The sequence below is a fragment of the Anopheles nili genome, chromosome 2 (assembly GCF_943737925.1).
Source record: "Anopheles nili chromosome 2, idAnoNiliSN_F5_01, whole genome shotgun sequence".
Taxonomy (NCBI): Eukaryota; Metazoa; Arthropoda; class Insecta; order Diptera; family Culicidae; genus Anopheles; species Anopheles nili.
In genome coordinates, this window is record NC_071291.1 from 9,956,596 (window position 1) to 9,981,074 (window position 24,479).

The 24,479-nt window shown below is 45.9% G+C and overlaps 1 long non-coding RNA gene and 3 other non-coding genes across 4 annotated transcripts in view; 2 read left to right on the forward strand and 2 right to left on the reverse strand.

Moving 5' to 3' along the window:
* Positions 1-24,479, reverse strand: part of LOC128721713 (uncharacterized) — an 85,540-nt gene that overhangs the window by 37,637 nt on the left and 23,424 nt on the right. The window lies entirely within an intron of this gene.
* Positions 22,696-22,769, forward strand: Trnai-aau (transfer RNA isoleucine (anticodon AAU)). Its single transcript has one exon. It is a non-coding gene; the product is annotated as a tRNA-Ile (tRNA).
* Positions 23,276-23,347, reverse strand: Trnaw-cca (transfer RNA tryptophan (anticodon CCA)). Its single transcript has one exon. It is a non-coding gene; the product is annotated as a tRNA-Trp (tRNA).
* Trnak-uuu (transfer RNA lysine (anticodon UUU)) lies at positions 23,827-23,899 on the forward strand. The gene has a single exon. It is a non-coding gene; the product is annotated as a tRNA-Lys (tRNA).

Sequence of the window (24,479 nt, forward strand, 5' to 3'; positions counted from 1 at the left end):
ATTTGTAGTATAGGTTTAATTGCAAAAGTCGAAAGAAAAAAATAAAACGTAGCTATTCATCCTTCAAAGTAAGCTTTAAAGGAGTATCTCATAAGAATACCTACCTCAAAAGATAAAAAAGTGTCATTTGAATTAATATCATAAAATTTCCACGAATTCATCCCCATTTTTCAATGGCCGAAAATTCAGCGTATGTCAACAACGAATTTCGTGTTCTAATTATTACCAGCTAGGTAGTCCATATTTCTTATTTCCCCCCGCATTATTATGCATCGAAAAGCAGTGAAAAAAGATTCACACACTGCAGATGTGATCGACTGTTTGCTGCGGACGCATCTCGCATCTCGCAGCCGCCACTGTAGCACATGAAATTGCACCCAGGCACGCACACAAAGGTTGCAAAAGCAGCATCAGTGTGCCACCCTGCCGCCATCAAACAATGTAGCAAATTACGAACAGCCACGGTTCATCCCACACACGGTGACACAATGGGATGAAGGCGACAGCAGACCCGAAATAAGAGCGAAGCGAATGAAATCATCCCCAGGCGCCAAAACCGAAGAAAAGCGCCACACCGAAGGGATAAGTGGGATTGGGAGCAGGATACGAAGGGTGATTATGTTCGCCTTCTTCGCCAAGCCGGCAGAGAAGACGACGCGAACACGCCGCCACACACGCTCGTGGCAGTTTATTTCTGCATAAAAAAAAATATCGACACTCTCGACTCGACTCGCGGCCCTCGTATTCTTCCTTTCGCCCGCTACTTTCTCCGTTTGAGCATGGTACAACAAATTTATGATTGTTATTATCTCCCTAAACCATTATCCTGCCATGGGGTGACATCGACGGGGGCACAACAACACCCTCGGTTTCGGAGGGCTGCTGGCTGGTGAGAAGGAGCAAGAGAAGTAGAAAAAAAATGCCCCACCATTCAACCCCCGGGTCTAGCTCTCTTCGCCCCCGGACAGGTGCGGGGAACAGACGTAACGCAACGCGCGCAACAAGTTGCCCCTAAAAATAAGCAACATGAAACAGATATGTCACCGTACGAATGAGGCTTGTCGTTTATATATACTTTTTTTTTTCCTCTCATTTGTTTGCCTTCCACAAAGTCCACAGCGCTACACAAGCTACAGGCGGCGAATGAGCCGGCATTTGGGTGGGTTTGAAAGGTGGGAGGAGGGGGGTGAAGAAACTACCGCCGGTCGTAAGACATAGGGCATAGCTTTCGCCTAAGGATGGACAGCAGCACGAAGGATAAGCTTGGGTATTGTGATTTTTTTTTTTTTGGTCGCTTCACTTCAAACATTATTTTTGCTCCATTCGTTCCGCAACCGCCGTATGTTGACAACTAGGGTGGGGGTGTGTGTAGCCAACAGCGAGTCAATGAACGTTAAAAATGGTCGTAGGAGAGGGTGAACAACAAAAAAAAAACCTTCCCGCGTCTGCCAGGCGACGTTTGTAAGCCAGCGCGGCTAGAGCGAAGGAAAAAAACATCTGCCCCAAGGATGAATGAATTACGCAAGAATTTGAGCTCAAAATGCGAACGATTCAATTTGGATTTGCGGTCGAAATTAAACGGCAATAAATTGAACGTCACGACGAACTGAGGGCACAGGGACCTCCTCCGTGCTTGAATCGAGCAGAAGGAATAACAAATCCCATGAATGGAGCAGAAGGTTAAATTATGCGCACCTCTGCAACAGCACCAACAATGACTAATATGTGGAATCGACATCACATTCGAAAGGATTGATAATGACGCGCTCCGTTCATGGTTTTTTAGACGAAAACGTTGCGTACAACACATTACATTTTCTATATCAGAGAACACGATAGCACATGAAATAAATTGCACCAGTATGAAAAGAGCTCCCAACTCCCAAAATGTGTAAATTTTCCATCAGAATTGAGGTTCAACGTCGAGGCTCGCTGTACTCCAAAGGAGAAAGAAAATGGTACATTCGTCGAAACTCTGCTGCAATGTTGTATTTGAATTTAAAACTCAACATTCAGCAGAACAAAATGGCGTTCGAAATGAACTGTGGATGAATAATTTAGAGCTGAAAAATGGCATTCACATTATGCTTACCCAGCCAAAAGACACACCACAATGGGCGTTCCTGCATGGGAACGCTGGCATGATTCCAAATTCTAATTGCACCTGGATCTAAACCAGCTATTATACCACCTTATACATATTAAATGTTTCATCATATTAAAAAAGGCGCTTTTCTAAGTTCAATCTCGCACATTATGACAACATGAAATAACATAATTCACGCTTTCATTTCCCCATGCGGCCATTTTAGCTTTCAATCAATTTTCATTTCATATGTTTCAATGCTTTCAGGCAATAAAACTCTACGCGCAATTAGGCATTTTGATGATACCGTTCATCACCTGCTAACCGCAGCACATCGGTTGTAAAGCATTATGTGACATAGTACGGCCGAAAACTCTCATTACGATAAAGCAACCGCGAGTGACGAAAGAGAATTTCCAACAGCATATAGCACCCAATTTGAAAGAAAAGACCTATCAATTACCTGTCCAAAGTTTTCGCGAGGAAAAAAACGCTCCAAAGATGAAAATGACACACAAAAACCATTCACGCTCATACGGCTATTTTTTGTGGATTTTTTTTCCCCCAATCGCCATTAATCAAACAGGTGCCAACACGTATAAAACACGTTCACATCCATCGGGAATAATTATCCTGCCATGCGGGCGGACCGAAAGGAATTTAGTTCGTCAAATACGATCCAAAAGCCGCCCTCCTAAATTAAACACACAACGTATCAACTCGGGTATGCTCTCGGGTCTCCGCCTCCAGGAGCAGGCATTTCACATTATTTAGAAACAATCATGGCCCCGGTGCGAGAGGGTGAAGTTTGCTAAATACCGCAACGCAAAAAAGGATTAAATTTATCATCCGCACGCCTATCCGGAGCCAATCCCCCGAGCAGCAAAGGGGGGTTTGGGTTTTTCGGTTCGGCACCGCCCGGAACATTAACGCAGCAGCAGCAGCAGCAAGCGAGCGAGTGATGCGAGGAAGAAAGAAAAAAAAACAAGGCTACCGCCCAAGGGTGGCCTCGGGGTGAGCGAAATTTTCCCCTCGATGTTCTCGAAATTGGAAGGGAAAAACTTTATTAGCGGCTGCGAACACGCCGGCCACCGAGGGATGGCGCCTGATGAAACGTAAATAGTTGCCACAATTGCCGAGGGAAGTCAATTAAAACTCGCCACCAAACCCGAAGACAAACACGCGGTGATGTTCCCCCTGCGGGAGGTGTGTTGTTCGGTGAATAACGGAGATAATGGCCTACATTCGGTTAGCACCGAGCTCCACTGAGAGCGCGAGGAAGCAGGTTGCAGATTTTGGCAACCGAATCCTGCGCCCGGTCTGTCATAATCGAATTCATAATGCGTTTACAATTAATTTGAATTAATTTCCAATTAAAATCTCACCCCCGCTGTCTGTGGTCGGTGGACGGGTGGGAAAAGCGGGAACCTTTTTCACCCCCATTTTCGATAACCCATTGGCTCTCTCTCTCTCGCTCTCGCTCTATCTGTGCACCACTGCGGGAAGGCGTCAAAATTTGTTATAATACTATATCCCTCAGGGGAGAAAACCGAGTATTTATTACCCCGACAGGCGTGCGCAGGCGGAAAATGGCCCGCCGGCAAACGACTTTCGGTGGCTACTTTTCGGGTGATTTTTGCTAAACACTTCGGATAAATTAATTAAAACTTATAGGTTGCTACCATTCGGGGTTCACCGATCGTACGATGGGGACGTTTTTCGGCATTTAACTTTGCAATGTGATTTTAACACGGTACCGAAACCAGATGTGGGTGGAAAATTGGAAGTCAAAAAAATGTCACAGCAATGCCACATGCCAAACTAACGCCAATGCACATCCCTCGTTTCTTGCAACGCTCGAATACAAAAAAAAACCTTCACGAAAATGCTGGATGTCTCACTGTCCCCATTCCAACGGGGACTTGCGCTTGGGAGCTATATTTAGATTCAAATTAAACAAACGATTTGACGGCTCAACCGAACTGGCCCGGAGAAGGCGGCATATTCCCGGTTCGTTATTGAGCGTCGTGTGTTTCGCACATGGTCATAATTATGGCATATGCGCGTTAGAAATGGGTCTGTTCTTTTCAATACTTGCGCAGTGAGCGCCGCTTACGGCTCATAGAAACTGCATCGAAAGGCTATCGACATTTTTTTTTGTATAATTGAGGAAGTTACCACACGCAAGCTAACAATCTCTGATGCATCAGATGGAACGCCACAACTGAATAAACATGCAGTTCCGTTGAAATGCGCCAATTTTACATCCGAAAGTACAGTGGAAATTCCGGGACTTTACGTGCGAAATTCTTTACCAACTACGCACCCATACGCAGCACCGTTATGCCACATTTTGTTTAATTTATGCTTTATTTATTCAACACCAATAAAAGTTCCTTTCTCCAGCATTACCTGACGTCACAACAAGCGATTGTTGGAGAAAGGCATGTGTGACTACAATTTACAGCATACCATCGATTGGGGGTGCATTTTTTTGACCCGTACGAAGAAACAATTAATTACACTTTCTAGGAGGGCATCGAAAACAGCCACACATACAACCCCTTAAAAAAACATCCACATTTTCCACACATGCGTTTGGCCACCCGGCAACAAAAATTGCAAATTTTGTCAACCCTTCCTTTACTCTACGATGGTGCAGCAGGTGGGAAGAAGCCAAACATCCAGGGAAATCACTCTGTCTCCCCTGAACTGCATATCCACCCCATCATCATCACTTTTAGCACGGCTGCATGCAAACGGATGTCGTGGCTGCCATGCAGGAGAAGGATGCCTCGCGCACGTTTTTGTGGAAATGTATTAATAGCGCAAAGGCACCCCACTGGCTTATTTTGTGGAAAAATTGGAAAACGGCACTTAACACACATACACAGGAACGGCTTGCGCTCCTGCCTCCGTTTGCATTCCGCAGCTGCAGCGAACATAAAACGCGCTGATCGCGCAGTTATGTGGGCGGCGACCGGAATGACATCGAGCGAACGAACGCTGCACATGTGGTTCTGGGGAAGCGCGAAGCGCATAGTAGACCAGAAACAAAAAAGAAACACCAACAGACAAAAAAAAACACGCCACCAGAAGAAGAGAACACAGCGCTTACTTGAGCAGCGATCGCTGACGATAATGCGACCGATATTGCCAATCGAGAGAGCAAACACACGCAGGCTTGGCTGTTTATTAGTTCTGCACGATGTGATGCGATGCGTTGCGGTCTACGACGTTAAATCTTCATCCATACCAAGGAGAGCTAAATTATAAAACGTGGCGTATTTTTTTTTTCCAACCACACGAACACCTTTTTTATTACAGCTTTAAAAGCATGACGCACGTCGAAATGAAAAGGATTCGCGGTGGCGTTTTACTAGAACAGCCACGGCACAATCATTTCCAAGGAAATGAACTTCGGTATCACTTGCCAAACACCGCACATGACATACAGACAGTGTCCAGTTCAGCAGAAAAAAAACCGGCGCTCGTGTCATTGAACGGAATTCACGGGGCGGGAAAAGCTGCTTTACAAGGCGTGTGGCTTAGCTTGTGCGATATTTGCGTCCGGCAGTTTTTGGGCAACGCAAATAAAAACGTCAATTGTATGTCGCTTCCCTTCGGCGCTGGAGTCACTCAACGACTCTGACTCGACCGTCCCCCTGTGGTTGAAGTACGTTGAACCACCAAGCCCCGATTGATGCATCACTTTACGACAGCATTTGCGATGGAAGCGTGCGCGGAACATAACAGAGGATTCAACTGTCAACTCGGCGCATTTTTTATTTGTTTGACTTTGGTTGGTTTTAATGTATGTGAAAGAAACGCAAATTTACTAGCAAATTTACCGTAGATGGCTTCATTGAAAATGCATATTTTATTACCTTCCATGGATGCAGGACGTGCAGGAAAAGGTTTACGAAGATGCTGCATAATTAAACGCCCATATGAACACGATCGATTTGCAGTGGTTGATTGACAACTTTTTTGTATCAACGCATGAAACCTTTCATTTTTTTCAGAAATATATAAATAAGTTGAGTGAGCAAAAAAAACAAAATCATGAACATTTGTTTTCATTCCATTTATCAACGAAACGATCGCTGTTGAAGCTTACGCTCGTAGATTACTTAAATTGTAGTGATTTAAAAATTTAATAATAAGCGTAAACCAACAATTTTCATCAACTGCATGAATTTTATATCAGCTCGTAGTGAAACACATCACATCAACTAGATCTAAGTTGCGTTAGTCCTTTAACAACTACACGAGATGTGATTTTGCAATAATGTATTGAAGCAAAGACACAAGTGGCTTCACAATACACATTATTGTAAGCCTTAAGAATACGAAATAGTCACACCTGCACCAACTTCATACGATGTGGTACAACGAAATTTGATTCTACCAAATACCACAGCATCCAAGCATGCTAAATGTCCGTGCAAAGATGAAACGTTTCTCAGAAAAGCTGCCATTGACAAGCCTACTTGACATCAATTCTCTTGAATTTTTGTCTGAATAAGTAACAGTAGGCGGTTAATTTTGTGTGTATCATAACACGCGCCTCCATCCAGCACGAAACGTTTAACATGTCCATCTTAAATGGAAGTTTCACACGCACAAAGCAGTTACCAGAAGAAAAAAAAATTCTTTTGCTGTAGACGAAAGAACTATGCTGGAATGTTGCTCCGTTTGCAATCCTCACAAACAATCCTCCTAGAATAACAATTGCAGTTTATTATCACATGCGATTTTATATGCTATATTCAGCACTGAAATACCTTCCTTTTCAGACAACTCCTGTTCATTGTAGCTCAGCGATTTATTAAAAGATAGTTTTGATAGGGATAGATTTACACTATATCAATTTCACTACCTTCATTCCAGTGCGTACTTTTCACCATTTTCATGGGTAGAAACCAATTCCATTGCGAGCCCACCATACGGCTTCATTCCAACGCATTTCCCGACTGCTTCTTCGTTCGGCGTATGGCGTACTTTATCGATAAACCAATAGTATATGCGAAAGGAAAAATCGATTCCTCATTACACCGACCAACTCTCGCGTTACGCACACAATGAGTAATCTCCACAGGGTCTCGAACGGCCAGAATAGCGGTCGTTGCTCAGCTCATCTGCAGTTCCCGCAGCTCCCAGCACGTTTCGTTAGTTCTCGAACCGGCAAACACATCAACAGTGAGTGCCGAGGGTAAAGTAATAAAACCAGAAAAATTCCAACATGCCAACACCCGCGCCATATCTATTTCATCGTTTAGCCATCAACTAACTACACTCCCAGCGCCAACTCGCGCGCACCAAGAAGCCTTGGCCTTGATCACAGCTCTTTTTTTTTCCCCGATTTTTCTCCTAACAAACATTATTCAATGCTCGTACAAACAACACAAATCGCTCCACCCACCACCCAAAAAGACACCCCCGTTGGCTCGAAGGTGGTAAAAAGGTGACGAATGAAAAAAAAAAACAGCGAGCAAAATCCTAAACTTATCTGCCACCCGGTGTGCGGTTGGGCTAATGTATTATAATTGTTTACCGCACGGACGGCTCTGCCCCCGTTCGAAGTAGCGCTGGGAGGGAGTGAATAGAAAAATGCTCATCCCCTGGCCCCGGATAAACATATGCGCGCATCGTCCTAGCAAGCGAACGTTCCTCCTCCACCTTAGAACAAGGCTAGTAGGAAAGCAGAAAGGAAAAAAAAACGCCATCAACCTTGCGCTAAACGGCCTCCACACCACCCAGTGGATCGTAACAACAACGGCCTTTTGATTTATGCACGATTGCCGCGGCAATTGCCAGGACGCTGCTGCTGCTACAATGGAGAAATTTATACACCCTTCCTACGCAACCAGCCCCTACCCGGGTGCGAAGGGGGCGTCGTATGTAAACAAAGCGTGAACCTGGACACCCACCAGAATGGATTTTCCACCGTTCGATACGCATTTTTTGCCGCCCCCGGAGGCTGACAGGTTGAGGCGCAGTAGGGCGAGTTTATTTTACAGCAAACAATAACTGCCAAAAAAAACAACGGAAAATTGGAATGTCTCGAGCTCCTCGGGCGACGACGTTCTTCTTGGTCAAACCAAAGGTCCCCGAGCCATGCGGACGTGAAATTTTGATGTCCAAATTCGAGGTTGTGGTTGAAAAAAAAACTCCCACCTTACAGCAGCGGGTTTGTTCGGAAAATATAGGGGGGTCTGGATAAAAAAAAACGTATACACAAAATGTCACCTCGCATAGAATTACATCCCTTCTTCCAGCACACACAGCCACACACAGGAACTCACTGCCCCGTGATGGCCTCGGGAAGGGGATTAGAGCAATACTCGCGAGAGCGATTGCGATTGCTGCACCGTAATTGTGCACAGCACACGGCCCCTACACGACCATCCATGTCCGCCGCTTGTGAAGGTGCCCTGACACGGCAGAAAACGGACAGGATGAGGGAGGGGGGACATGGCTATCTAAATATTTACCCTTAATCGGCTATATTTTATGCATGACGCTAGCAAAACGAACGTCACCATCGATATGTGCGCTCGCTGGCCCGTTATGGAGCACCGCACTCTACTCTCATCCCTTCCAGCACAAGTCAAACAGTCAATATACTGGTATCGGTCACAGTGGAGCATTTTAGGGACCAGGCAGCTGGCCGAGCAGGGCCGCCGCGTGTGATACGGACCAGCTGCTGGTAGATTTCGCTCGTTTATGCTGCAAAAACCAAGCCACGAGCCAACCGGCAGCCGGCGACGAGCGGGCAAAATTAAGTCTTCCGGAAAACTTGAGCCGGCAGTGCACCGCTTCAGAGCGAAAAGCGGATGATATGGCGGATAATCCCTGGCAGGACAGTGAGCGAGGCGATGTGATGTGAAATGGAACGATTGAGGACCTAATCTTGCACGTGAACGCTGGAAAAGTTTCGCGTTCGCGTGTGATCAAGATTTAGGTGTGTTTTCTTTTTTGTTTGGCTTTCATTCAAATTACCTACAACTGCCAGCGCAAGTTTTCGAAACCATTATCGATTGACTGATGTTCGCGCGAATACGGCGGTATTTTATTGCGTGCCGCATTTTGGGTGAGCTTTTGCTGCCTCCTCGTGAGTAGCAGCACTAATTGGATTTCCCAGTCGATTGCATTAAAAATGAATCACCTCTCGCCGGGGGGGAGGGAACCACTTCCAAATCCACGTGAGCATTTCGACCGCTCTGTGGTCTGTCCCTCCTGCTGTTAAGTTGTCGCTTTCGGCGCCAAAAAAAAAGGGAGCGATTTTCCACGAACACTGCAGCAACATGTGTGTCAATTATCATCGCACATACTCACGCACCGGTGGGAGGCAAAAGGGACAAATGTAGTTTTTGTTCGTCCTTCAAAATTTCCACCAACCAGCCGGTGCGCGTTTCGCTAATGGCCTCCGCGTGGAAAAGGGCGTAAGTGAGTGAAATGGTTACCACTGACAAGCGGGTTCAGTTGCGTTCCACCCCCACGCGAGTGAAAATGGTTTCCAATCACGCTAACACCACCGTACCACCTCCTTTCATTCCCGTGAACGGTGCCTCGCCTGGTGAGAGGTAGGGGCACGAGGAGCGGGTGAATTTTTAATAAGAAAAGTAAGCCCCCCTCCCACGTTAAGAGAGGTGGGTTTGAGAGCATTTTCCTCCGGCGCTTTGCTAGCAAAACAATCATGCTCAAGTTGACAACTCAGTTCCGTCCCACCGCTCCGTGGTTCCGCCTTCCGCTTGTTTTTCCGCCAGATTTTCCGACATTTTCACCGGCACGATAATTAATCGTTTCTGCTTCTTCTTGCAGGTCCGCTAGGCAAAAGGAGGCGGAAGGTTGTCATCCTGCCACACGAAAGGGAGTTCCGGTTGGCGAAGGAAAGGCAAACCATCAGATTGCAGCGTATCCTTCCCGGGTTGGGTCAGAGAAGGCACAAAAATGGGCGGGCATGGGGTGGACAAAGATAAATGAACATACGAACGCAAAGGAAAAGTTTTCTCCTCGCGTTTTAAACCACCCATCGGGGCGCGAGCCGTTATCAACCTGTTGTTGGGCGCTTCATCAAGTGGTTGCGCCGAGCAATGAGGGAATGAGGGTTTGGTTCGGGAATAAAATGCAAAGAAAATCGTCTCCCAGGGTCGGTCACAGTTTGGCGCTGCATTTAGGTGCAAGGTCCACTCTCTTTCAAGTTACGCAAAACGGCAAATGAAGCGATCAAATGGACATAAACCACCTCCCCACGAGCACACGACGGGAAATGCACGGAATTGCGAAATGGAATTGCAATGAGAAAATGGCGAGATGGAAAACAAAAACCATCCGTATTGTCCTCGGTGGAAGGAAAGTTTAGTCATGTTTTTTTGCTTCTCTCCTTTCAAACAAGAACTTTCCGCCACCATGTAGCTGAGATGCGGATTTGTGATTTCTCCTCCGTCGGTTGCTCATTTCTTCTCCGGATTTCGCTTATTAACCGGTCAAGTGCATGAGGCTGCAGGTGTACCTTGCAGGGTGCCTCTTCCTCAGCGAAAACGGGAAAAAAAAACGATTCCGGAAAGAAGAAAAACTGCCCGCCTGCTGGGCACCGTTCGGTGACCGGAAGCAGCGGCAAGAACGCAGTGACGTTGTGGGCGGTTTTCGAGGCAGATGGGAAAATTAAAAAACTATAAAGTGTGCAGGTAATTTTTCACCGCTCGAGTCCGGCAAGCACCGAGACCGGAAGTAGCGACGCAGCGTTTCTTGCCTGCCTCAGACTCCCTTACATCCTTGCGCGCGAAACGAAGGAAAGCATTGTACGCACGCAAGGAAACAAAACATCATTCGTTGGACAAAAAGAGCGTAAAATAAGAGAGCGCAAGCACTAGAGGCGAGACTTATTAAATGAAATATGAAATGGCCGGCAGAAATTGCAGCGCAAGTATAGTATGAAACAATGATTACGCGGGTAGACGACAAAAAAGCACGCCAAAACGATAGACAAATGAAAGGTACGCCACGCCGGTGTTGCTAAAAGTTGCTAATGAAAGGTTGGTGCAGATAGGACAGGTTGTACCATGAGTGGAAAACAAACACAGCACACACAAGAAGAATACACAAACGTTAAATCGTCGTTCTGTTAGCAGAACGAGGCACAGGAAGAGAGCGAGTGATGCGTTTTGTGATGAATTAATTAAAAAAAATAGAAGCAGGAAGGCAAGAACGACCAGTGCGTGAGTTGGTGCAGCAACGGGGCGGCTGTCATAAAATTAACATTACAACAAATGCGACCATTGAGATGTTGGGTGGTAGCGACCGGTTTTTAACCGTTGATAGTGGGAAAAGACGGAAACTGGGCACAGAGCACACTACTGTTATGATTGGAAGGAAAATACGCTGCAGCTACTGGGAAGGGAAAAACATTTGATAGCGTGAAACGGAATCGTTTGAAAGAGCAGCCCTCTAAACGCCAAAAGGAAGATAAGTAAAATGTTGAGATGGAAACACGAGCAGGCTTTGAAACAAACAAAGGAAAAAAGTGATACGGCACTTATCTAGCTGTGTGCCAACATAACGTGCGTATGAAAAGGAAAAACAAATATGCAAATGCAAGTAGGAAAATAGGTAAAAGGACTTGTAAGGTTGGAGGGGAAAACGAAATAAAACGTAACAAAAAAAAAACAACTTACTTGAACAAAAATGGGTAAAGGATAGCCCGATACTCGTCCGCTCACTCGCGTCAGGATCACACAACACCGGCAATCGATCGGTTGCTGTTTGTTTATGCCTTCGACTTTTTTTCTTTTTCTCTCTCTCTCTCTCTCTCTCTCTCTCTCTTCGTCTTCTTCCTGGCTCAACCTGTTTCCGCGGCCGTTTTTTTTTCTAATCGCAGCACGCTAAGATCCTTCTCACACTGTCACTTTTTGACACCTGTCAGACAGGAGGAAAAAACGCAATCACCTTTCGACGGGCCGGCTGGCTGGCTGACTGGCAGGTTGGCCGTCTCGTCGTTGGCACTTTCGTTCGGATCGCACGTTTGGCGGCTTACCACTTGGACGCGGGTGTAGAGTACTGAACACGCGGTTCTAGCCACCACAATGATCACCACCAACACCGATCGTTTGAGTGAGTTGCGCACGTTCGCGAACCGCTTGTACCGAGCGACACACCTGGTCGGAAAGATCACGCCTGGATCTCCGCCGCACGTCACGGTGTGCGAGGTGCTGAGATCACTGATCTCGTGCGATCGACGGTGTGTTGGTTAGGTCACACTGATCGCAATGGTTCCTCTATCCGACACAAGCCGCCCCCACGAATATTTCACAAATTTCGCCCAAATCGCACCCGCACTATTGCCCGCAGCGGTGCGCGAGATTTGGGATGTAATCTGGGGGTGGGGGTGGAAAACCACCACTACACGAATGACGCTCGCTGGTGGTGCGAATCCAAACACTACACCACGTTCGCGTTTGTTGTACGGCCAGAAGCCAGAGAGCTGCAGTGATCGTGCGGCTACGTGTGATTGCAGGAAACTAAGCTTGCTTTGCCGCGGATGGCGTTTCAAAACAGGCCTCAGACGATCAGGAACACAGTGGGCGCACTTCATTCATCTGGCCGGGAAGCGGGAAAAACGGGAAAAACGGAGAGAAAAAAAACCGAGGGAGAGCTATACACAATTTTCGTGCACCCGTCATAAAAACACCCTCCCGCGATGCAATACGCGCAATGCAACCCCGACGGGTTGCGCGTATCCGGTCGAGCAAGCGAGAACGCACGTGCGCGCGATGGTTGTGCCTGCTGTCTCGCTTGCACGGCTCACACGCCAGGATCTAGAATGCTGGCATCTGACATACGACGGGGATCGTCAGCTTAATAATGCAGCGCCGTAGTTCAAGCACACACGGTTTCACACAAACGCTCGGTCCGGACCACCTACACTCCACAAACACGCACAAACGCGCGCGCACGCACTTTTCCGCACGTAGGAATGCGCGAACCGCTGCGCGAATTATTCGCGCGCTTCTCTAGTCACTGGACTCTTTGACTTGCCCGCAAATACACCGACAAAAAGGGCGTAATTGCGCGATCGCGAGTACGAACGAACAAACGAACGGTATGTTTACGCGCACGCGTTAGTACGCTACTTGCCAAAAGAAAGAGGAGGCTTTTCACACTCTATAAAAGACACCAGCGCGACGATCGCCAAACGACAAAATCCACTAATGCCCATGGAAAAACGCAGCAGCGGTGACTCTCGGGTGGTTCTGCTTCGAGACTGACGGCGAGCGAGATGGCCGAAACCGCGGCCACCGTCATAAAAAAGCCGGCTCTCCCTTTCTACCGGCGTGCGGTCTCGCTCTCCCTTGCGCGTGCCTTCACTCGCACTGCCTCCCTCTCTCGCGCGCCTTCTGCTTGACAACCAAAACCCTCTACACACGCGCGCACGTGGAACAAGGGACCGTCCGGGGGACGGCGACAGACGGGTTAGCGCTGCGACGAAACCCATCCACATACAGCACCACACACCCAAACGAAGCCTGCTTGAGTTTCGTGCAGCGGCAGTGAGTTTGCTCTTTTTGTTGTTGCTTATTATTTACACCGCTCACCGCTCGAGAGTCACCCTGTGCGGTGTGCGCGGGCGTGTGTGAGTGAACCGCATCCCCGGTGCGCCTATCCTACACCGCTGCGCCGATATACCCAAATGCATCCACCGGCACCCTTCATATGCTGTAGTCGAAGCTTCGCACTACGCCCGCTGGTGGCGTGCTGTGATGCTGGTGTTGGATTTTCGGTGTACAGGCGCGCGCTTAATCGATTCGATTGCGCAAAGCAAAGCGCCCATGGTCCACAAACACCACCGCAGTGTAGGAAAGCAGCAAATAAAATCAACACAACACACTACGCGGCGGAGAAGAAGCCACGGAAAAGGGAAAAAAAAGGGCGAACACAAACAAACGGCGAAAAGCGCTAGTGCCATCTCGCTCGCTCACGTCACGACGCATCCGTTCCCACCGACCCAGAGTCGGTGGTGGTTTTCCACCGCACGCGAGAAAACCCCCCATTGACAGCTACTGTCACAAGCTACACACACCATTCGTACGCGTTTTAGAACGTTAAAATCCAAGCAAGCACTGACATGCCGGGAGGACGCGTGGTTTGTAGGGAGTAAAACCGACTGTACGCACACACTTCGCAGCATATGTTGTGCGTTGGCAACAAAAACAAATGCCCGCGCGAGATACGCACACGCACGGCGCGCTCGCTACCTGTGCGGCCTCTTTCTGGTGTGCGTGGAAGCGACCGGTGCGTGCGCTAACCTGCGTCTCGGTGTTACCGAGACCGGACCTGCCTCTAAAAACCGGCTAGACGGACGCCAACAACCATTCGGACGTGTCCTTCTGCCGTTCGGTATGCTCCATTTTGCTTCAACACACGCGTTGTTTTGTGTTCCTTTTCCGTCCTTGCGCCCATGGCGGAGAAGAGGAACCGAACAGGGACAGCAAATCCGGTGCCCAATTACGTCTGCCGGAGGGAGGAATCCTTACACACACACCTTGCGCACTGCTGCGCAAGCTGACACACTTTTCCGGCTGTCTGTGCAAGGACACGAAAACAAAAAAAAAAGGCTCCGACACCATCCGACAGGGGCGCACGAAAATCAATTCCAGCCGTACACAAGGGTGAGCCTTTTTTTCTTTTTCCACATCCCTGGCAGGGGTGGCTTACGATGTAATTAACACCGTTCGTTGGTATTTCGACCACTCGGAAATGTTGGCGCACTTGCCTTCGCAGGAGAAGCCTTAACGCGCGGTTTATCTGAAATTGCTGCCGATTATCACGTGCTGCAATAAAACCGCTGGCCAGATTTTTTGTGAACGATCGTCAGCCAAGATGTTAGCGACGATTTGCCGGAGGTCCAAGGTCTCGGTTGCTGAGATCAATATTGTTGTGCGCCTTCTTTGGAGCCCTTACATCGATCGATGCATGATACGACACGTGGTGTATGTTGTAACAGGCGCGCTAGTAAACCCCTTGCCATATCACCATCAGCCTCATCTGCATCAACGCCAACGTCGTGAAGGGCAGCGTTGAATAAAAGGTTGTGACCCACAACGAAAGGGAGTTTGGGAGTGGATTCTTCGATGAGAAAAACCACCACACACACACGCAAGTGTCGTTCATTGTCGGGTGGGGTTGATTTTGACTCATCGCCGTGCAATCAACGTGTAATATGCGTTGTTAAAGGTGAGCTCATGCAACAAAGCTAAACATCCCTACGTGGGACTGCGAGGGCTAGCGGGCAGTGGGGTTTTAAAAACAAAACAAAAATTAGACACAGAGAAGTCAAACCTACTCACTTTGCTGTGCTTGTAGTTGAAGTCATTGATTGCACAATTTAAAAATTTGATTGTGCATTTTATGATAAATATCCCAATGAAAGAGTATCAGAGACACCCAATGTAGGCAGTTTATGCACCTAAATTATATTTGGAAGTACATTTATGCTAACCAAGTGCGAAGGAAATTTTCGTCAGTCACTAGAATCTAAATTAAGCATTAATCTAAAAAATCAACACTGTAAATAGTACGGTTCCTTGCAATATCGAAGAATGAATTCGGGCGCAAAGTGATCAAGAAAACCTTTAAAAAACACGTATTTTTAACACTTTGACGCCTCTGCTCCTGCGCCAGAGGTATCAAAGATAGCAAGTTTGTATTATCCATTTATTTTTTATTCGAATGAGCTCATCACACCACCCCTAAGATGCGATCTAAAACCACCGTCAACATAATGTCCTTTCCCACCCCACAGATCCGCGGATGATCAGGAAGGGGATGAAGTTTCGATCGCATGATCGTGCACCCCTATAAATGCGCTCTACGCCAGCGGCACCGTGTCTTATGTGGTTATCGAACTGAAGTGGGGGTTTTCCTGAGAGAGTGTTCGTTCGTTCGTTCGTTCAGCGTACCACCCAGCCACCCCATCAGCTCACGTTTCTGCTGCCCTTCTAATGTGCACACACAACACCTTCAGCAAACAGGTGGTTAGACAAACGCGCATCAAGGTGTCGGTTAGATAGCGCGATAGTTTGAGTTCTCTTCTGCCCGCGAGTTGGTGAGTGGTTGCGCTTGATCAAGCTCGCGAGGCGCCCCGGAAAGACCTTGAACTTGGACGGTCACACCGAGTCCGAGTGTGCCCACCGTTTGACGTTTATCGGAAGCCGAGAAACAGCTGTTTGCGTTACGATTGCCAGCACCACTCTCGGAGGCTTTGACGGGCTTTGTCAAGCGCTACTAAATGTCAATTGGCTAATGATGCTAAGTGCATGACAGCCATCGTTAGGCATCGTCCAGTATGCTAATTAGCCGTGTGCGAGCTGTGAAACGGAAGACGGTTGGATAAGTGTTTTTTTCTTCTACTAACAATACATGAAATATACCGCTTTCAGGCACCCCAAATGGACTGCTATCAGCATTCATTTGATGATGCAGTAGGTATGTTATATTAATTTTAAAAAATACTCAAACCTATTTGCTTTTTATATTTTCTCTCTATTTTCTTAACAACAAAATAGAGCCCAACATTATAAAACCAAGTGCCTTTAGATAGCTTACACATGTTCTCTAATATGTCCGCTAACACACACGTCCCAACAATTTCGCAAAACGAACCATTCGCCACCGCACACCAATCGCAACAATTGCAACCGCATAAATGGCCGGAAACCGAACAGGGGAGAACTTTTGTCCGGTGGCCTCGGAGGCATCTAAAACTTTTTCCCCGTGGAAAACCAAGCGCACGGCATCCCACCCGGAACGGAAACAATTCCCAGCCCGCGGGTTGCGGCCGATCGAACTGACCCAATTAAAAATTCAGCAGATACAAAGTTTGCTCACCCGTTCACCGTCAGCACGAGAGCTCGCCATATTTCCCGGTAGTACTCCGGGGGTTTTCCCGGATTGTTGTTGTTTTTGTTCGCTTTCGGAAAAACCATGGAGCGTTCTGCATCCCCCTCCCTTAGGGACACGCGTGACGGCATGTGCGGCGTGTTTGGTGGTGGGCGTTTCATCTGCAATCCCCAACCCCACCCACGCGAATGTCACGTAAACAAAAGCGCACTATAAATAGCCCAGCTCCGGCAGCTCGACCCGGGCCGGGGCAGTAAATTAAACAATAATTCCAGCCCCACCGAGTGGTGAATAGAAGTTGGAGCACACGTTGTCGAAAATTTCACCCCTCCTGGTAGGAAAATCGGGAAAGCGGAAACAGACGATCGTGCAGGGTAGCAGGCAATGCCACCGTGGTACCGATGGGGGTTTGAAAAACCAGGCACCACAATGTAGCGGTGGTGCGTTTTGTCCCACCATCCACGGTGCATTTGGTTTCATAATCGAAACCAACTCGATGCTGGAGCAGCGAACTGAATGGTTGCCAAAAAAAAAATAAAAGCTAATAAAAGGAAATAGCGAGAAAAACGCATATGTACACCCACGCTACCTTTTGGACCAATTTTCCACCACATCTCACTCCATTCGTGTTTCGGGTGGCAGTGTAATCGATTCGGTGGTGACGTTTTTCACATTTTTGGAGGGGGAGGGTGAAGGCCTGCGGCAGGGACAGGTCTAATGAATTTATTAACCAGCACGATGGCCGTCACGATCCCGTCAGCACCGTTGTCAACGTTGATCACCTCACGGTCAGTCTAAATGATGACTATTTTTTTTCCGAATATTGCCGGGCAGCTATTGTTTTCGGTGGCACTGGTGAGGATGTGTGTGTGGAGGGAGAGGGGGGGTGGGGTCGGGTTTGATGCCCCCCACCTTTTGAATGATTGTGGGTGACCGTTCCGGCATGTTAATATGATTGGTGCCACAGCAGTATGGTTCATTTGTAGTCGATAGCACTTGAAGGTGCCGGTAAAAATGGGAAAAAGGAAATAAAACACATTCATTTAAGTCAAGCACTTGTTTTTTTTTACGAAAATGCTATTCAATGTTTGCTGCCAATACCATTGCATTTTTACTGCTAAAATACATGCAAAACCACCTTTTTGTAAAGTTGATATTTAAGGGCATTTTTTAACGTTTAATGTGCTTTGTTTGCTAAGTATATATGTTTCACATGTTTTATTCTGATTCATTTTTTTATTAATTCAAAATTTGTAAGCATACTGTGAATAGCAATTGCAATGTGTCATAAATTCATACGAATCGAGTAGCCCATCAGTTTTATCAGCCGGTATCTAAATTGCATACACGCGTTGCCCTTCCGGTACGGAACGCCAAAAAGAAAGATGCAAAAAATATGTAGCTAACGATGCGATGCGATACCTCTTCTACGGATATTGTGCCCCACACTAACTGCTTCAATCAACCGTTTCCCTCTCATGCCCACTTGCGTACTCGTAAAAATCAATCGCCAGTAGGCTCGGCTAGCTAATAAAATAAGCCGCTCCAGGACACGAGCAGGGGAGTCCTCTGTTGAGGCATGATGGCTCTGCAACTGTTCGTTTTAGTTTTCTCCCAGTTCCCGGTGCCCGGTCATTCCCGGTTGCTTTCCTAGCTAGTGTAAAAGCGTTGCCATGTAATTCACTCAGCATCGTTCGGACGAATATGGTGGCTTGCTTTCGAACGGGTAGATGAACGAACTGGCTGGCTGGCTGTTGGTTCGAGTAGGGGTGTAGAAATTTATATGAAACATTTTCCCCGCCTATCGGGTGGGCTTCGACGCTGTGAACCGATGTACGACTCTTCTGGTTCGATGACGAGCCGACTTTAGCTCGACCTGATGTGAGACTGATGGCAGGAATGCAAACGCAATCGCCCATACATCCACCGTGACACAGGTCCCAACCTGGGGTCGCTTTACAAACGGTACGGTGCACTTCCGCGTGGGCCTTTTTGCCGCCTCGTATTGGGAGGAAAAATGCAGCCAGTATTTTAATTAAATTGTCACCCCACCGTGATACGCACGGCAGGATTCCCTCGAGTTTCCCGACGGCATCAGGGAGATAGACCCAGAGTTTGTGTGTTTTTATCGTATGCCAACCAAACAGACGCATTCGCTGCTGGCTGAGCTCGCACACTGGCAGGATGGTGGCTTTGTCACAGGACCTGATTTCGAACCTCGCCAAGGCGACGATCCCACTGTGAAGGAGCTAATTTCGCGACTGGGCCACCTGCGGAAAGGACCATTCATTTCGAGACGCCCATGCGGTGCTTACAGGCTTGGATTTGGATCACTTTCTGACAATTTCATTTCCCAATGGCGGGGAAATCTTTCCGAACGAACCTCCTGTCAAATGGTCAAGAAACAGGCGTTTGAGATAAGTGCTTAAAAGACAACCTGTTGGATTGTCATCGATGTGCCTGAATCAGAAAAAGGACGCGTAATCGTATAATGAAGGACATATAAGACATTCACTAGCTGGAATTCAATACTTCATACACGATATTATTTGAATTTTCTTAAATCTATTCTTCACAAACGGCATATATGAATAATCGGCGGCTTCCTGAATATAGTTTAAGCGATCGGTGGATATTATCCATTCACGAAACTCAATGTTGCAGGAGCCTAAAACAAAGCATTATTGATGTCATCAAATTATGGAAGTTCTAGAATTATGGTTAATATTTGCACCTTCAAACTTCGTGTGCGGTTGATCATTTAAAAGCTGGCTAGAAAAGTATTCAACATTTGCTCACCTACCGCCGACTCGAACCTCATCAATCCCAAACCAAAGAAACCAATCAAGAACGGCCACCTAGCAAGCAGAAACCGCCCAGTTCACGCTACCACCCGAGCCGAAATCCACCGGGCAGTCGCTGGCAGTGCCTATTCGACTTCCTGCCAGGCGACATTCCTTATTACGACCACGACGCGAAGGGAAATGAAATCCATCCATAACGTGCTGCGCGGGTAACGCGAGCGGATAATATTCACCCCCGTCTCGCCCGAAAAACCCACATGGGAATAATATTTCAAAGCGAAGGAAAACCTACGAAGGAAAACCGTTGTGCCCGTCGGTGGGCTGGGGACTATTTTTAAAAACCACCAAAACTCCCACTCCCACGGGGAGCTCAAATCCGCTGAGATGGGATTGCGCCGGGCGGCACGGTTCGTGGTGCATTCCTGTGCCGTCGGTGCATTGTGCACCGTGGTGGGTGGAAAATACGATTTTAATATGCGAACGGCGGGAGTTTCTGGGAAAGTTACACCGTCGTGCGGCACGGCCGCGTAAATCGAATTCCTAGCACAAGTTCTTTTCTTGTAAATTTAGAGATGGGAGTCGTTGGAAGAAAATGGGGATATTTTTTCCATTAAATGAAGATAAAGGAGTCAAGAAGAATAGATATATTAAGAACTAATCTAAAGCTATCCCCACGGTTGTGTGATGATTTCTTACAAAGAGCAATAGACACCGAAATGAAAATATTTTATGATTATTTATGCAAAATTGTTGTAGCAAATGCTTCAATTAGACAGAGGTTCAAATAAATGTTGGAGCCTAATGCATCAATAAATTACAAAAAAAAGCTACTTAGTGATACAAAAGAATGTTTATCACGTGGACCACTCTTGAAGGATTCCACCCAGCTCGCTTTTGCTCGCGCTCACCTTTTGATGGTTCAATTAAAACAATGCGGTCGCGTTTTTAATCGCTCCTAAATTAATCCCCCAAGGGACACAAAACGCTAAGCACCGGGCCAACGAATGCTGATGGCGCTGATGATGGGTAAGGGCACGCGCCAGTTCTCTTCCCTCATGGCACGGGTCATAAACACACGCGTGAAACGCTTCGAAGTCGTAAAACCCGCGTTACGCCGGCTGAAACCGGGCGTTTCCTCTTGTGAAGAACCGCGAAAAGAACGCGATTTTAATAGCGCACACGCAAGAGTGGTGAATGAAGAGGAGCAAAACGTCAAAAAAAATAATAAAAATAAAACAAATCGAACAAAGCCAACCGGTGGTTTGATTTGTGATGCTAGTGGCGAGCCGATACGAATCCTGATTGGTGTTGCGAGGCGGGACAAGCGTAGGATTACGCGGCCAGGGTGAACATCAGCCAATTAGTCATTGCTGGGCATAGTTCGCATTGCTGGCATAGCATCTCGCACTGAAAAGCCCCCGGCGAGTGTGTATAAACAATGCCGTGCGTACTAAAACCACCATGCGCTCGACCGCGTGTCGCGCACCGAAAGCAGTGAGCCGCTATCGTGGAAAACGATGAAAATGCAATGAATGATAGCGCGACACCGGTTCGCGTGACGTTTATGGATCCCAGACGTTCGATGGGTTGGTCTCAAGTTGCGAACAGAAGCAAAAAAAGGGGCATATAATGGTAGAAAACGGGCACACATCCGCCAAGGGTGGTTTATTTACCCGCCATAACTGTCGGACCGCTGACAGGTCGACGCACAAAAAAAATCGGCCATGATGGTACGGCTGTGAGCAGATCCACGAGCTGGTTGCGTTCGGCACGAAGGTGGAATATTGTGGTTGCGGTTCAGGAGGAAACTAGCGAATTGATTACACACGTATCGTGGTTTAAGGATACGTACAATTGCATCATTGCGTCAGGAGGCGTGAAGATGTTTTTGACAACCAAAGCTGGCGGTGGAAAACACAACTTCATCCATGTAGGCGGTGAAGTAGCTGTTCAACAATTTCACATACTGTCATCTAATTTGATTATTTGCTTCACGGTAGTGATAAAGAGATAACGAATATTCAGAATCTGGACCAAAATTGAGTTCAGAAAAAAGATTTCAAATCATCCGCGACACGTGCCACGCTCATCCTCACATACATCCCTGGCAGACGCTCTCGGACTATCAAAAGGAGGACACCATCGGCTTTTAACCATCGACCGTGGTGTCGTTCAACAGTGTCGCTGATTGACAAGCGATCTGACAGCGTCTATTTGTTAGTAGCACCAAATGCAAGAGCCAACTGGGCTACTTGCTGCTTGCCAGGCTGTTCCTTTCATCCCACGCAGGTGGGAGCACTTCCTCGCGAACGTTTGAAAACAAAATCAGTTAATGATTTTCTTTCTCTCACCAATTACACCTGGTGTTCAAATGAGTGAGAAAAATATTACTAACTACACCAGACGTGAATCTATGTCAAGATGAGAAGAAAAGTACATTGAAATGATTTTCTTTTTAAATCATGTATGATATGACAATCATCGACGAGCATTCAACAAGTAAGCAGACTATAGGCTATTATGTTATGTATGTAACAAATTATAAAGCATGATTAGTTTATTTCACGTGTTTTCTTCTTGTACAACCTAACTCTTGTTTGCTTGATTAAAAGCCAAGTTTTTTAACCTTTCGATAAAGAAAAGATCCTTTCGTTTCCATCTATACTCATTTAGTTATGCATTAAACATATTAGTAATGCAATGATTTAGAGAGATATAAATATTATAAATTATTGAATGTGTCTGCATTTGAACAATATGATCAATTTAGTTGATAAATACCTAGATTATGTTTTGAAATTATCATTCGGTTTATTAGATCTTTTAGGCCAAAAAGGATCAATCTTAAAATCATGTTATGGCAGCCAAGAACCAAAATTGTAAGTAACCTCTTGGTCTCTAACAGGCTCCATAGCTCAGCTGGTTAGAGCGTCGTGCTAATAACGCGAAGGTCGTGAGTTCGATCCTCTCTGGAGCCAATTAAATTTATTTTTCTTTTTTGTAAGTATTTTATGCTATGTTTAGTTTCTAACGGCAAATTAATAGCACCGGTGTAATAATAACATAGTTGTTCATAATAGTAGCCATATATCATAATGTTATGTAAAGCTGAAAATCTATGCAGCAAAAACAAGATAAGCAGATGAGCTAAGAGTAGTCCTCTCTCGCTCTCCCTTCTACAACTCTAGATACTGTTTCTTTGTGAAGAACAGCAATATTTGATTTTCGTTCAGTTCAGTTTTATTGAATTAGTTTTCGAATTAATACATTCATACTATAATGATCAAATAATAAAATAATTTTAAGTTTGATAAAATAAAACTAACATTATATGATTTTATACATGTTAATCAGTCATGCTACATGTAACTCAATGTTATTACCGAATATAAAATAATATTTTCAGCATTATTTACAAGGTGCATCATTGTTTTTCAGAAGATATAGTTCAAGCGAGTGAAAAAAAACTACCCAACATCATATTTGACCCCGACGTGATTTGAACACGCAACCTTCTGATCTGGAGTCAGACGCGCTACCGTTGCGCCACGGAGTCCTTGACTCCCCTGCGAGTCATGAGCAAGTACAAATCATTATAGGGAGAGAACATAGTTTCTCATCTCAAAGTTAGATCGCAATGGTGCACTTTTTGATATACAACATTAAATCATACAAAAAATGAATTATTGTTTGCTATCACCAACATATTTAACATAATTTCCCTCAGATAATAACGTCATAAACCAAAATATCTTGAAATCTAGACAACGTTTGATGTTACAAATCAAAGTAAATTAATACCACTAAATTTACCCGTGGCTTACTACGTATAACATACGTTGCTAACTACGTATAACATAACAACGTAGTAAAGTAATAATAAGGCAACGTATTTCAAAACTCCAATGTTATAACCCACCGTCTCTGTTAAAAAAAATCGATAATTTCTAATGGTGTACAAAAACAACATATGACTCAAAACATGTTCTGTACCGTTTGTAACAGAAGTGATTTAGTCAACCCCTCCTCAACTGTGCCCGGATAGCTCAGTCGGTAGAGCGTTGGACTTTTAATCCAACGGTCAAGGGTTCAAGTCCCTTTTCGGGCGAATAATTTTTTTGTACTTTGACGGCAAACCCTTGTATAGCAAAAACCCGATATTTTTAGCATAAATCTAGAAAGATATTAATCTGCCTTATTTATTTGAATATCGGTAATTATACATGTTTCGTGATAATTCCGATGTAATGCATCAGATATTACTCACTATTTTTATCGCGTCACTATTCAAAACAACTTTTTCCTGGTGTACACACAAAAATCCTGGTGTACACACAAAAGTATGGTATTTAATCCTCATCCTACAAGCCGTTCATTTTGTTCAAATTATCAAGATGGTTCCTCATATGTATTTTTCCATGAACCGCACAATAATTCCGTTGTATCATTTGTTGCATTTTTTATAAAATCCACATTGCTTGCCTGATATATAGTTGAGCACGACAATGATTATATTATTTTTACAATTCCCATCTAGAATCACTTCCATAACTTCCTAATCAGAACATTATTTGGTTGAATAACTGCCCTTTTCCATTGTAAATGTTTTAATACAATTTTTCCACGCTAATCAGGAAGAAACACAAAGAATAATACCAAAACAATTTTAAGTATACATGATAACTTTT